This window comes from Aythya ferina (genome assembly GCF_964211825.1).
Source record: "Aythya ferina genome assembly, chromosome: 8".
Taxonomy (NCBI): domain Eukaryota; kingdom Metazoa; phylum Chordata; class Aves; order Anseriformes; family Anatidae; genus Aythya; species Aythya ferina.
Genome location: NC_140304.1, coordinates 5,294,081 through 5,306,618, shown reverse-complemented (window position 1 = coordinate 5,306,618; position 12,538 = coordinate 5,294,081). Strand labels below are relative to the sequence as shown.

General features: G+C 35.4%; 1 long non-coding RNA gene across 1 annotated transcript in view; it reads right to left on the bottom strand.

Moving 5' to 3' along the window:
- Nucleotides 1–943: 943 nt before the first annotated feature.
- Nucleotides 944–12,538, bottom strand: part of LOC311441004 — a 208,727-nt gene continuing 197,132 nt past the window's right edge. Inside the window, exons 10-11 of the long non-coding RNA XR_014695712.1 lie at nt 11,380–11,520; nt 944–2,581 (exon numbers count right to left, since the gene is read on the bottom strand). This is a non-coding gene — a long non-coding RNA (uncharacterized lncRNA). The remainder of the gene's footprint in view (nt 2,582–11,379; nt 11,521–12,538) is intronic.

Here is a 12,538-nt window from a genome sequence, read left to right as displayed (position 1 = left end):
GTATCTACGAATTCCTACAAAAAAGTCCATACTTGTATTCCTAGTGTTAAGGCGTCTAAAGAATTTGTGCATCCAGGAAGCAAGACTGACTGTACAAAGAGATCTTTTGTAACTCTCACCACTGCTTGTCAGTTACAGCTAGAAAAAAGATGAACAGTCTCTAATTTATCATTGTCCTTCAAAATGACTAATTTTCCCTTCTTATTTTAAAAGTTTCATGGGGCTTTGAGAAAGAAAAGCCATATGTTGAGTTCCCATGTCCTCCACAGAAATTGAAAATTAGGCCTGAAACCCAGACACTTACTGTCCCAGGATCATGGTTTGTGGAACATATTACAAGACAGATTCACTATTTCTCAGTTTCTTTTCTCACCTTTTGGTTAATTTCACATGGTACTTTGCTAGGCTTTCAGTAAGCATTTTCCCCCCTCTCTTACAATTTGGGAAAAGGGGGTAAAGTTAATTAAGAAAATACTCAGTTACCATGATTTATTCTATTAAAGTTTAGATAGGCAATTTGTAACTACTGCTACTGTTAGGAATTTTATTCTGCTTTACCTCTTACTGAACTATTCTAATTACTTCAGTGTATAAACCAGCTTTTAGATTTTGTTCATTTGGTTTAGTATTATATATTACCTGGTTACTGTGGATGTTTTTAACTGCTCAATTTTTTGCTAGCAAGACCATAGTCTGAAAAATCACCCCTTTTCCAAGAAATGAGTTTATGATCCAATTAATGTAACTGGTTCTTACCAAAAAAAAAAAAAAAACAAACAAACAAACAAACAAACAAACAAACAAAAACCTTCACCAAAATAATAATAATTCATTAAAATTAAAACTTTAGAAATACCCTCAAAAGTCTGTCCTTTCTAAGTTCAAAACAGTAAAAATACAGCTAAGTATACAAAGTCTATTAAAGCAGACATTTCTCCTGAAAAACTGCTGTTTTATTCCTTCTGTCTATTTGCTGTATATAACAACTAAAATCAGAGGTAGGTCTAGGGCAAAACCACTTTGATTGTACTTTAATACTCCTCAGAGAGATTTTATCAAACAAAACTTTATATTCAGTTTCATCTTCTTTCCTTACAAATCAATAATAGAGTTGACAATATCCAAAGTACAGGATTGGAAATTATCTTATTTGGCAAAAATATGCCTCTGAATCAGCCCTCAACATTTCTTTCAAGCCATTTCTTTCACTTCAAGTACTGTATTCCTCCACTTCCAGGGCTGTGGCTTCCTACTCAATCCATCTCTTGCCGTAGAATGTATTTTTCTACATCTTCATTTGAATAAGATTTCTGTTCATGTTATAGAATGATTAATGTCATTATGAATATAGAGCTATCTTTTCTGACAATTAGTGACTGGTAGACTACATGTTGAGCCTAATGATTTTTGATATCTTCATTTTCCTGTAAGAGTCTGATTCTCAGTTTCAGACTGGTTGTGTAAAGCTTATTGAAGAAACTCTAAAACTGTAGGCAAGCTGAGCTGAACCTCTCACTCTTCACTCATCACCAATTCACCCTAGGATGCTGTTAAATAGCTGGATGAATTGTGTTATTTATCTAAGTAACTGGAAATGGTAATCTATAGTTTAGACATAAATGAATATTTGCATTTCTAATTTAAAATTAGAAATTATTCTCAATTCTTTCAGTCTTCAAATACATCTATTTTCATTTTGGCAGTCTGTTATATTCTCATGTATTTCTTCCTTTAGCAACTGTCCTTCCATTACTTCACTGGTTTGAATTCACTATCCTGTTTTTCATCTGCAGCAAGCAAATATAAGAGTGTTTTGCATGCTGATCCTGACAAAATCTGCCATTACTTCTTTTTGCTGTTTATTAGAAATGGCTAGTGGGATTTCAAAGATCTCACCTTGGAGTAAAAGGAGTTTATATCCTTGTTCCCCCATTCATTTCTCTTTTCAATCCATACAAGTTAAAAATAGGCCTTTAAAATTAACTGCAAGCAAGGCACAAAAAATAGCACTTCCAGAATGAGTAATACATTAAAAGAAAAGTAAATCTAGGAAGGCTCCAGAGAGATGAAGCACATGAAATGACATGCCAGGATGCATAAATAAGTTTGCTATATCTTTCCCTAAATCGTCTAGTTTGTATGCATTTTATTGTCCTATTTATGGGGTGCAGTTAAATCTCAGTATGCCCTATAGCATGCTGACTGCAAAACAAGATCCAAGCCTACATAAACAGGATTCTTTCACAATAAAAGAAAAGGCATCAGAAACCCTATTCTTCTTACTTAGTCTACATAAATTGCTAGCAGAATGGGATGATGCTCAAACAGAAGTCAATATTTTCAAATACAAAGAGGTGAACCTAATCAAACAGTGAGAATTACTCTATCCCACTTCTACAAAACCCTGCTATACAAAAACAATCAAAAACTATCTAGCACCTCACTGTAATTTCTCTGGAGAAATTATTTGTCCACAGCTGACTCCGTTAGCCTGAAAATCTCTGTCCCAAGAGCAGATAACTGTAGGTATTGCTTCTTGTCACCAACTTCTTCCACGACCTTCTAATGACAGTTGATACACCTGTAACATGAAAGGCAAAAGTTTAATTAAAGCAGAGGAAGCAGAGATACATCTTTGATAATATTAATCTGTGACTTGATCAAACCAAGCTCACAGAAATTTTACCCTTTATAAAGGGAAAAGTTCACCTCTAAATCACATTTTGACCCTTCACAAGCCACTCGAGTTAACATCAAGGGATTTAATATACTGTCCAGGAGACAATAAACTTGAATCTTCTCAAAAACAAACAAAAAAAAATCTTTAAACATTCTTACTCCCCTCTTCTCTTTTTTCTTCTCCTTTTCAGCTTCTTTCCACTTTTCCTGACACAGATTGAACAGTCTAATTCTTTCTTATATCTGCTGAGACTCAAGTAGGTAATTGAATTAAGTATATTTCCAACATAGTAGATATCCCTGTTTGTCCATTGTCTTGGACATTGTGTTTGTTTCCAGAGACCTTCCTTACCCCAGCTCCCAGTAAAGGTTGTAGTGAAGCTGTAGAGGGAACTCAGTGGAAAGTTGCTGTAGGTGGTCTGGCATATACAAGCCTTTTGCAGGCGAAAGCTCTCTGCATTTCTCCTGTGGACCCTGCAAGCTCTGCTAACCCCAAGAAAAGGAAACCTAGACATACCTGGGTTTAGAAACAGGTAAGTGGTGCTTTTTTCACCCAGTTGCACCAAAGTACCACTTTCACTGCATGCCCAGAGATGCATGTATAGGAACTTGAGTAACTGTAAGATCTATGCCTTAATGGCTACTGGGCTAACAGTTTTGATGAACTAAATCAGTTGCCTATAGCCCAACTTGACTTAAGACCAGCCCAAATGTTCCACTTTTTTGAGTTGCATGTACCAGCAGCTTAAGCAGGACTGAGCCATTAATTTCTACTTCAGTCTCCCTACCCAGACACAGATGTTTCAGTGGTAGAGTAAATCTCTCTCGTAATAAACCTACAGATTTACATTAATAATTACTCATTCTCATATATCTTTAATCAGTGGATAGTCATTCTTTCATTAACTAGTATTGCTAAAAGTTATGTACTGAATGTATACACTGTTAAAAAGATGGAAAAATCTCCCCTTCGTGTTTGTTTGGAAGTACATTGCCCAGTTTCAAAATATTGTCTTTTCCCATTCAACCCTGAAGGAAGTTAGAAATTGTTGGTAGTCATGGCAATATAAGCACTTGAGTGGTAGGAAAAAGAAAGTAGTAGATTCCATCTGAAATTACTGTGTTAGGATATGCTCCTAGGAAGATTTATATATCAGGTAAAGATTGATAGTACTTAGTTTTGGCGTAGTTGAATGTTTCGAAAAATCAGTCAGTATGATAAATGTCAGTTTCTTATTATCTGATATTATGTTACTTAGATGTCTGTGTGCCAGAATACTCCAGTGATTGATTGATTAAATGTCTTTTTTAAAGTTAGTCTGGTAAAATACATAAGAAACTAAATATGATTTTTTTTTTCCTTTGAGGGTATAGTAGAAAAGTATAACAATATGAAAATAGTAATCAATGGCTAATTTTTTACGACATTTGTTTTGCATTGCTCTACATGTAATTAAGAGTAAAGTTGCTTTTAAAAGCAAAAAGGAATAAAATTGTTAATTCAGAAAGTCCTATATGCTTTTAATAAAGCCACCTTTGAGCTTTACAAATAGGGACTGCTTGCATCACAATGTATGCAACTGTCCTGCTTTATTGTGAGTACATTTAATTTAAAAGAATTCACATGCAATCAGACACCCATAGCCATTTTCTGGCTTGGAACATATCCATGAAGTTTTAGAAATGTTACTGTGTCAGTTTTCATTTTCACTGATCTAAAACAATTAATGTGTGCATGAGAATATGCAGACAAGAAACATGTTGCTCTTTCCAAGTGCAGACTTCCTTTGGCAGATCTAATCCTATAGCTCCTTTTAAATGAAATCCTAGTAACAGAGATGGCTCAGAAAAAAAAAAAAAAAAAAAAAAAAAAAAACAGAAGAGAGAGAGAGAGAGAGAGAGAGAAAGAGAGAAAGAGAGGAAGGAAGGAAGGAAGGAAGGAAGGAAGGAAGGAAGGAAGGAAGGAAGGAAGGAAGGAAGGAAGGAAGGAAGGAAGGAAGGAAGGAAGGAAGGAAGGAAGGAAGGAAGGAAGGAAGGAAGGAAGGAGGGAAGGAAGGAAGGAGGGAAGGAAGGAAGGAGGGAAGGAGGGAAGGAGGGAAGGAGGGAAGGAGGGAAGGAGGGAAGGAGGGAAGGAGGGAAGAAAGGAAGGAAGGAAGGAAGGAAGGAAGGAAGGAAGGAAGGAAGGAAGGAAGGAAGGAAGGAAGGAAGGAAGGAAGGAAGGAAGGAAGGAAAGAGAAAGAAAGAGAAAGAGAAAGAGAAAGAGAAAGAGAAAGAGAAAGAGAAAGAGAAAGAGAAAGAGAAAGAGAAAGAGAAAGAGAAAGAGAAAGAGAAAGAGAAAGAGAAAGAAACTCATGTACCAGCTACACCTAAACAATTCCTTACAGATTTGCTTCTTCCCTAGTGTACTCTTAACTATCCTATGTATATGATGGAGATGATACAGCCTTCCCAGAAACATCTACTTCAATACTTAACAATCCTTATGGTTGGAAAGGAGATTCTTTGCAGAATGTCTAAGCATTTTTTCATGCTGTAGTTGAAGCCCTTTCCTGTTTTCCCATACATAACAATGAATATGGAGATTAACATATTCTCTGCAGAAATCTTTGTCTGAAAACTTACTGTCTCTTCACAAGGTGTATCCACTGAACAAAAAAAATACTAAATTTATCTCAGGTAATGTGTTTATCCCACCCATCTGCTCACCTGGTATAACTCCCCTGTTCTTTGCCCTCTGTAGATGTGAAGGAAAGTACAGGAAGCCATTTTAAGCCACAAACATTGGGTCCCCACAAAGACGACTTCAGATAAGATATTTTGTATTACAAGCTGGGCAGGTGTAAGTGCAATCTCATGACTTCCAAGAGACAGCTGACAGGAAATAGTTCTATTGGCTGCAGTACAGCAGCTGTAATTTTTTATTTATTTATTTATTTTTTAACAAAACAACCTAGGGTTTTTAATCTTTTCTCCAAGACCTTGTTTTTTAATCTACCCTTTTCCTCTAATCTCTTCTTTCCTTGCTGCAACTGTAAAAAATTATTTTCTTTATCACAGTCTAGTACCCACACCTGAAGATAACACTGAAACTTCTATAAAGATTGTACCAAAGAGTATATAACTATATTAACTACTAGACGATACCCATTATAGTTTGCTTTTTTCTTCCTTTTTACAACAGAATGACAGATGATCAAAGGTCTGGAGCACCTCTCCTATGGATTGACAGGGTTATTCAGCCTGGAGAAGAGAAAGCTTCTGTGGCCACTTTTATGGCCTTTCAGTACTTAAAGGGAGCTTATGAAAAAGATGGAGAGTGACTTTTTACATGGGCAGATTGTGATAGCACAAGGGGAAACAGTTTTAAACTAAAAGAGGGGATATTTAGATTAGACACTAGGAGGAAATTCTTCACACAGAGGGAAGCACTGGAACAAGTTGCCCTGAGAAGCTGTGGATGCCCCATCCCTGGAAATGTTTGAGGTCAGACTGGATGGGGCTTTGGGCAACCGGGTCTAGTGGGTGGCATCCTTGCCCATGGCAGGGGGCTTGGAACCAGGTGGTCTTTAAGGTCCCTGCCAACCCAAGCCATTCTATGATTCTACAAAACTATTGCCAAGCCAGGCATGCCCCATCTTCTACTTGTGCAGTCGATTATTCCAATCTTACAAAGCATGATGTTTTGCGCTTGTTTTCATTGAATTACCTTCAGTATTTTTCAGATTTGTTTTCCTACTTGTCCAGATCATTATGAATTCAACTCTAGTCTTCCAATTTGCTTGCAGCCCCTCCCAGTTTGGAGTCAAGCAGTGAATGCTCTTTAGAGTGCTCAGCAATTACATATCCCACGCAGTGTTCAGTTCTGCATATTTGGCACAACAGGGTTTGCAGACTCATCTTGCTGCTATTAGATATGGTCCTAATTATATTATGGAGCAGATAGAATGAAAAGCCAAAAAATATAATAATCATGAAAATAACACTACCTTCTAATTCCAAGGAATGGTAGCATGGTCACACTTGAAAATAGGCTTCATATTGAAAAAACAGTTCTGTGCATTTTTGCCTTGAAACAGGAGATTTAAATATCTGACTTTCACGAGAGGGACCAGCAATGGCATGTTGTGAAATATTTGGCTCTGTTTTAATATATTTGCTCTTATTTCCAGTGTCATTACAATACTTGGACAATAAAAGTAATACATTTAATGAACATGATGTCATTGACAGTTTTCAAGTTGCAAAATTAGTTTCTGCAAAAAGAGGGATCTTGCCTAGATATGAAACAAAAATTTGTTTTCAGATACCAGTGAATAAAGGACAAACAGGTGTTATGAACAGAAGCACTATGCTTCATAGTATTTGTGTTCATTTACACTCTGCCAGGATCATTTTTCAAACCATTTTGAAGAAAAAGTTTGAGAAGCTGACAGTAACTTTTAGGGCGAGTAGAACTGAAAATAGTAGTAGTAGCATTTAGGAGTTTTCTTTCTTTCCTTTCTTCTTTCCTTCCTTCTTTCTTTCTTTCTTCCATAACCTCTTCAGAAGACAAAAAGAAGCAGGGTCCCCTGCTTCATGGCTACTGAAAGTATATACGCTGTTTATCAGATGTTATTGCTTCTTCAGGCAACATTACTTTTCATTAGTATTTTTACTATATTTTACAAGTATTTTTAATTAACGGCCTGGTATTACCTTAAATATGGTCATTGTTGCATTTGTATCATTGGAAAAAATGCATTTTTGATCTAAGAATTTTGTATCATACTTTTAGAACGGTGTGTGGGGGTGAGGGGTACCACACACAAAACATAGTCATTGTAATGTCTTCAGAGACATAAATAAATAAATAAATAAAAATGAGGAAAAGACACAGGGAAAGTTCTGAACACAAATGATGAAAGTGATAAAACTGTTAATCTCTACTAGTTCTTCTCACTCACCTATTACATGGAGGAGGAAGAAAAAAAAAAAAAAAAAAAAAAAGACGGTGAATATTTCTGTATATTTTGAACACACTGGTTTTGAAGCACTGGAGAAAAATAATGAAAGATGACTTCTTGGTTCCCTGTCCATGATGGCTCAAGGGCAAAACTAAAGTTCTGTGTAAAGGCTAAAATAAAGACATTGAAGCTGACATTAAAAGACAGATATAGGAATATCCTCACAAATTTCACTACACTTCATTCAAATCTGTCTACATTTCCCTCCAAGGGCAAAATTCAACCACTATAAAACTCTAGAGACATAGGAAACTCTGGAAAATTGCCTGGTTTCATTTGGCTGAAATCCAGTTATTTTAACTCAGAGAGCAGGCAGGCTGAAATTCAGGGGCCATCTTCAAAGTCAAACCATTTTAAAGTAATGCTTAATTTTACAATTAGGGAAAATAAATGAAATTAAATTCTATCCTTCTGTCCAGCTGATATTGAGTCATAGTTCTCAAGAGTATTTAAAAAAAAAAAAAAAAAAAACAACAAAACACAATTAAGACACCTTTGTAATATATTTTTAATGTCAGTAATATATAATAACTTATGATCACATAAGAATTAAAAAACATAAGCAGTGCATGGGTATTAGCTGACCATTACCATTTCATATAGTTCAACCAGTGAATGGGAAGGACACAAACAACCTTATTCTTTGTTTGTCATGTGCATTTTCACTTCCTGTTTTGGTCACGAGATTTTATTTGTATTTGAATGTTTACTTTTATTTCTCTACTGATTAACACTGAAAAAAATAATATATATATATATATATATTTAAAAACAATACTGTGATCTTGGAATATGGAATCAGGTCTTGAAACCACTGTGTCTCTATACATTCATTCATATTTCCCTAACATATGTTCATTTTTTCATTTAACTTTTTTATAACAGTAGGTTCTTGATACAGGCAAGCTCATTTCTCTCTTACTGCAGGAACATGTTAGTGAGTAGTTTTACTTCATTTGGCTTAAAAGGTAATAAACAGTGCTCACTCTAAGGATTTTATTTATGCAGATTATTCTGCCTACTGCAATGTCTTCTTCCTAAGGGTTTATCAGATTTTCAAGACAAATGATTAATTGTTGAGTGTAATGTTTCCTCTACAACACTGAAAAATTCATGGGTTAATGTATTCATGTTAAGCAGGTAATCCATGAATATGTCACCTGAGGTATCCACATCAGTTACTATTTTAATTACATGCATTTTCTTGCCAATGTCTGGCCTGTTCATAGCAAAGCTATCAGCAAGACTAAAAGATTTATTATTGGTCTACTCTAAAATAGCTTCATTTAGAGAAGAATCCAAAATAGTGACTAAAGAATTAATTGGAATGATTGTACAGCATATCATACATATGTACAACATATTGCATAGCAGGACAAAATATTCAGAAGACATTTCCTGTTTTCCAAAATTCATGCAGCTTAAAGTACAGTGATTAATGGCACATTCTCTTTGTAAGACACCATACTGTTCTTAGGTGGGATTCATGTATTGAACAAACACATTAGATGCAAACATAAGCAAAATCTGTCAAGTGTTTAAAGTCATGCTTTAGGCTTTTGTGAACCAAATATTGTTCTTAGAGGCTTTCTATGCAATAGTCTATGCATATTGTCTATAGTATACACTAGTCATCTTCTAGGTATATATTATGTTCTTGAAGTAGAACAAGAAAACTATACAATACTGCTCAAAACTTAGGGTAACAAAAAAATATATTTTTCCCAAAAATGGCCAGAACCTCTCTTCTTGCCATTGCAGTGGTCACAACTCTTTATCATGTTCCAGTGTTCCCACAAAAGGAAGATGAGACCTTCTTCTCTTCCACCGCCTGATGACTTGTATCACATCTATGCAAAGTGCTATTATTTATGTGCCCTTGGTCTTTAAATTCTTCCTGTATTCTAAAGCATTGCCCCAGTTCTTACAAACATACTTATCTACAGTTTTTGTTCATTAATATTGGTTTAGAGAATGAAAATATTAGGAGATCATTGATCATATTAAACACCAACGCTATATATGCTAACATGAGAATTGTGTAAAATAACAGGATAAATATACTTTTTTTCTTTTTTTTTTTTTTTTTTTGGTGCATTTTTGTGTAGTTGGTTTTTTTTGTTTGTTTGTTTGTTTTTGTTTTTGTTTTTTTTTTTTCTTTTAACATGAAACTTGTAGTTCTTGTGGAGTTTTTAGTTCTAGGAAGAAATAGTCTTGTTTGGCAGGAACAATGTTTCTTTACTTATTGCAACCAGACAAGGACAGTATATAAGAGATTTTCACTAGCATTAATGTCAGCCCAGGGGCTAATTCCTGTTGAATGTTAAAAGAAGATGGACATCCAAATGCCATTTTGTGTTACTGAAAATATCTCCAATCATTAATACTCTTATCTAAAGTGGATAATCTCCTTCTCTCTGCCTAGACCTGCATGCCTGTATGTGTGTGAGCATGAATATACAGATACTAACTTAAATTCAGAGTCTTAATATGTTAAGATGCAGAAAGTGAGCTGAATTCATATTAGTGAATTAACATGAGGTCAGTCTCTAGCCACTGGGCGTCAATACTGATACGTTACATCAAGGAAGAAGAATTTAACAGGCAACAAAAACAAATATTTCTAAGTAGACAGTCGAATATTTAGTATGACTGGGAAATCTTCTTACTCCTTCCCTACTACACAAATGTGCTCGTACAGGAATTAAGCAAATATAAACATGCCCATTTCTCCTGTATGAGAATATGTTTGTAATACAATTTGATTGTGGAATTTGGTGCTTACCCAAATTCATTGTTTCAGCTGTGTAGAATATCACATTTAATTCACAGGAAAATTTTCATTATGAGGACAAAAGCTTTATTTTTGAGGGGTGGGAGGTGGGGAGGGTGGAGGAGTACCTGAAGTCTTTGCAAAAATCTGTGAAGGAGTATCAATTAACTATGTGTGTTTTTCAGCTCTTTAGCACTCATATTCCTAGTTTCTTCCAAAAGAGCTATCTAGGCCTACTGATTTTCAAGACAACAAGGAAACTTTGCTCACTGTGGTGCACATAGCTATGCTGGATTAATGTATTTGTGAACACATATTTCTGCAGCCCCTGCAATGGTAGTTTTTAAATTGAAACTGCTTAAGTAAAAATGGTAACTGTGCTGATACAGTCTAGAACGAGATTGCAAGAAATAACTCAATACATTTCTAAACATCCTTTTTTAAGACTGTAATGGCAGCAATGTTCACTGTTATCTTTAAATACCAAAGTATTAGCTTCACAAAAAATTTTAAAATACTTGAGTACCAAAATTCACAAATAGGTTTTTTTTTAATCTCACACAGTTGTGAGGAAATATTTGTAGTCACCTTCATCCTCCCCTACATTTTAAAGGAAATTACATTCTTACTGTTAAGCAAGCAGTTATGATTAAAATGATTTGCTGCCAAATCACAAAATTGGCAGCCTGAAACTGCTGCAAACTTCTAACATCCTCTTATTTTTCTCTCCTTTTTCTTTACTGTCATAGTTTCACAGCATATAGTAACTGTATTTAAACCCAGTCAGGATCATGTCCACGCAGATTCGAGGCTACTTATAACATAATTATACTGTTCATAACAGAAATTCATAATTATGCTGAGCACTCTTTGTTCAATTTGGTACACAAACAGACACCCCATATGCCAGTTATAAATACTTACCTGGAGATTATCACAAATGAGAATGATCTGGGAAGAACAGACCTTTTTGGATCCCATAAATTGCTTTTCCACCAATGAAGATCTCTCAGTAGAAACTTTAGAGTAGACACGTGATGATCAAAGGAATGTTCCATTATTTGTCTCAAAAAAAAAAAAAAAAAAAAAAAAAAAAAAAAAAGAGAGAGAGAGAAAGAGAGTAATTAAGCATTCTTATTCTCCTCCCAGTCAATATCCAACCTATACTGGAAAACTGAAAATTCAACCAGCTGCCATGATCACTGAGTGTAAGTCATGCATGTATGTTAAATACAGAGAGCACTAAGCTCATTTTTTGTTCTACGTATTTACAGCATCTGAATACATGGAAAAACAGAACTGTGAACCTTTAGGCCTCTGGTACATTCACCATAAGGTTAAGAAAAGGAAGATTTAAGTTATGGAATTGCAGTGCCAGTGCTCTAAGAAGTTGATAGGGAGTCAATGTATCTCACATTACCATCTACTTTTTCCCAATACATCTCCAATAACAGCAGAAAATTGAATTTCACCATAGTTCACGTGAAAGAGAAGGCTGTCCCAACAGTGCCAGCAATATTGGATTTCAAAACAACATACAACAGCTGCACTGGGACACTTTTAGCAAAATGTATGAAGCTGAGAGACAAACAGTGAAGACAGTAGACTTAACAGAAGAATATAGAGATTGTATCTGGCTGTCAGCCAGTGGAGAAAGAGAAACACCTGACAAAACAGAGCAGATCAAACTCCCATCCCATCAAGGGTGCATTACTACTGATCTCAGGTGGAGGCTGACAGCTTGGTCTCAGTATATTTTGACAATTCTAATACTAATCTACAGAACTCCTGTCACAGAACTTGTCCATCGTTAGGTCAGGCATGCATCTCACAGGAATTGTTAACTATAGCTGATACTGCCTGAGGGCAGTGGGGTGGAGTAGGTGCTATCTCAGGTCCTTCCATGCTGTTTTCTACTTGAGAAGGCTATTGATGCCCTACTTAGGCAGTGTGATTTATTCTGTCACTGTGAAGGTCCTCCCAAGGTCATTAGCTCTGTCATTGAGAGTTAGATTATATCAATATTTTTCCCACTAAGGATTAGATTACATAACTCACAGCCTCATTGAATTCAGTGATATTA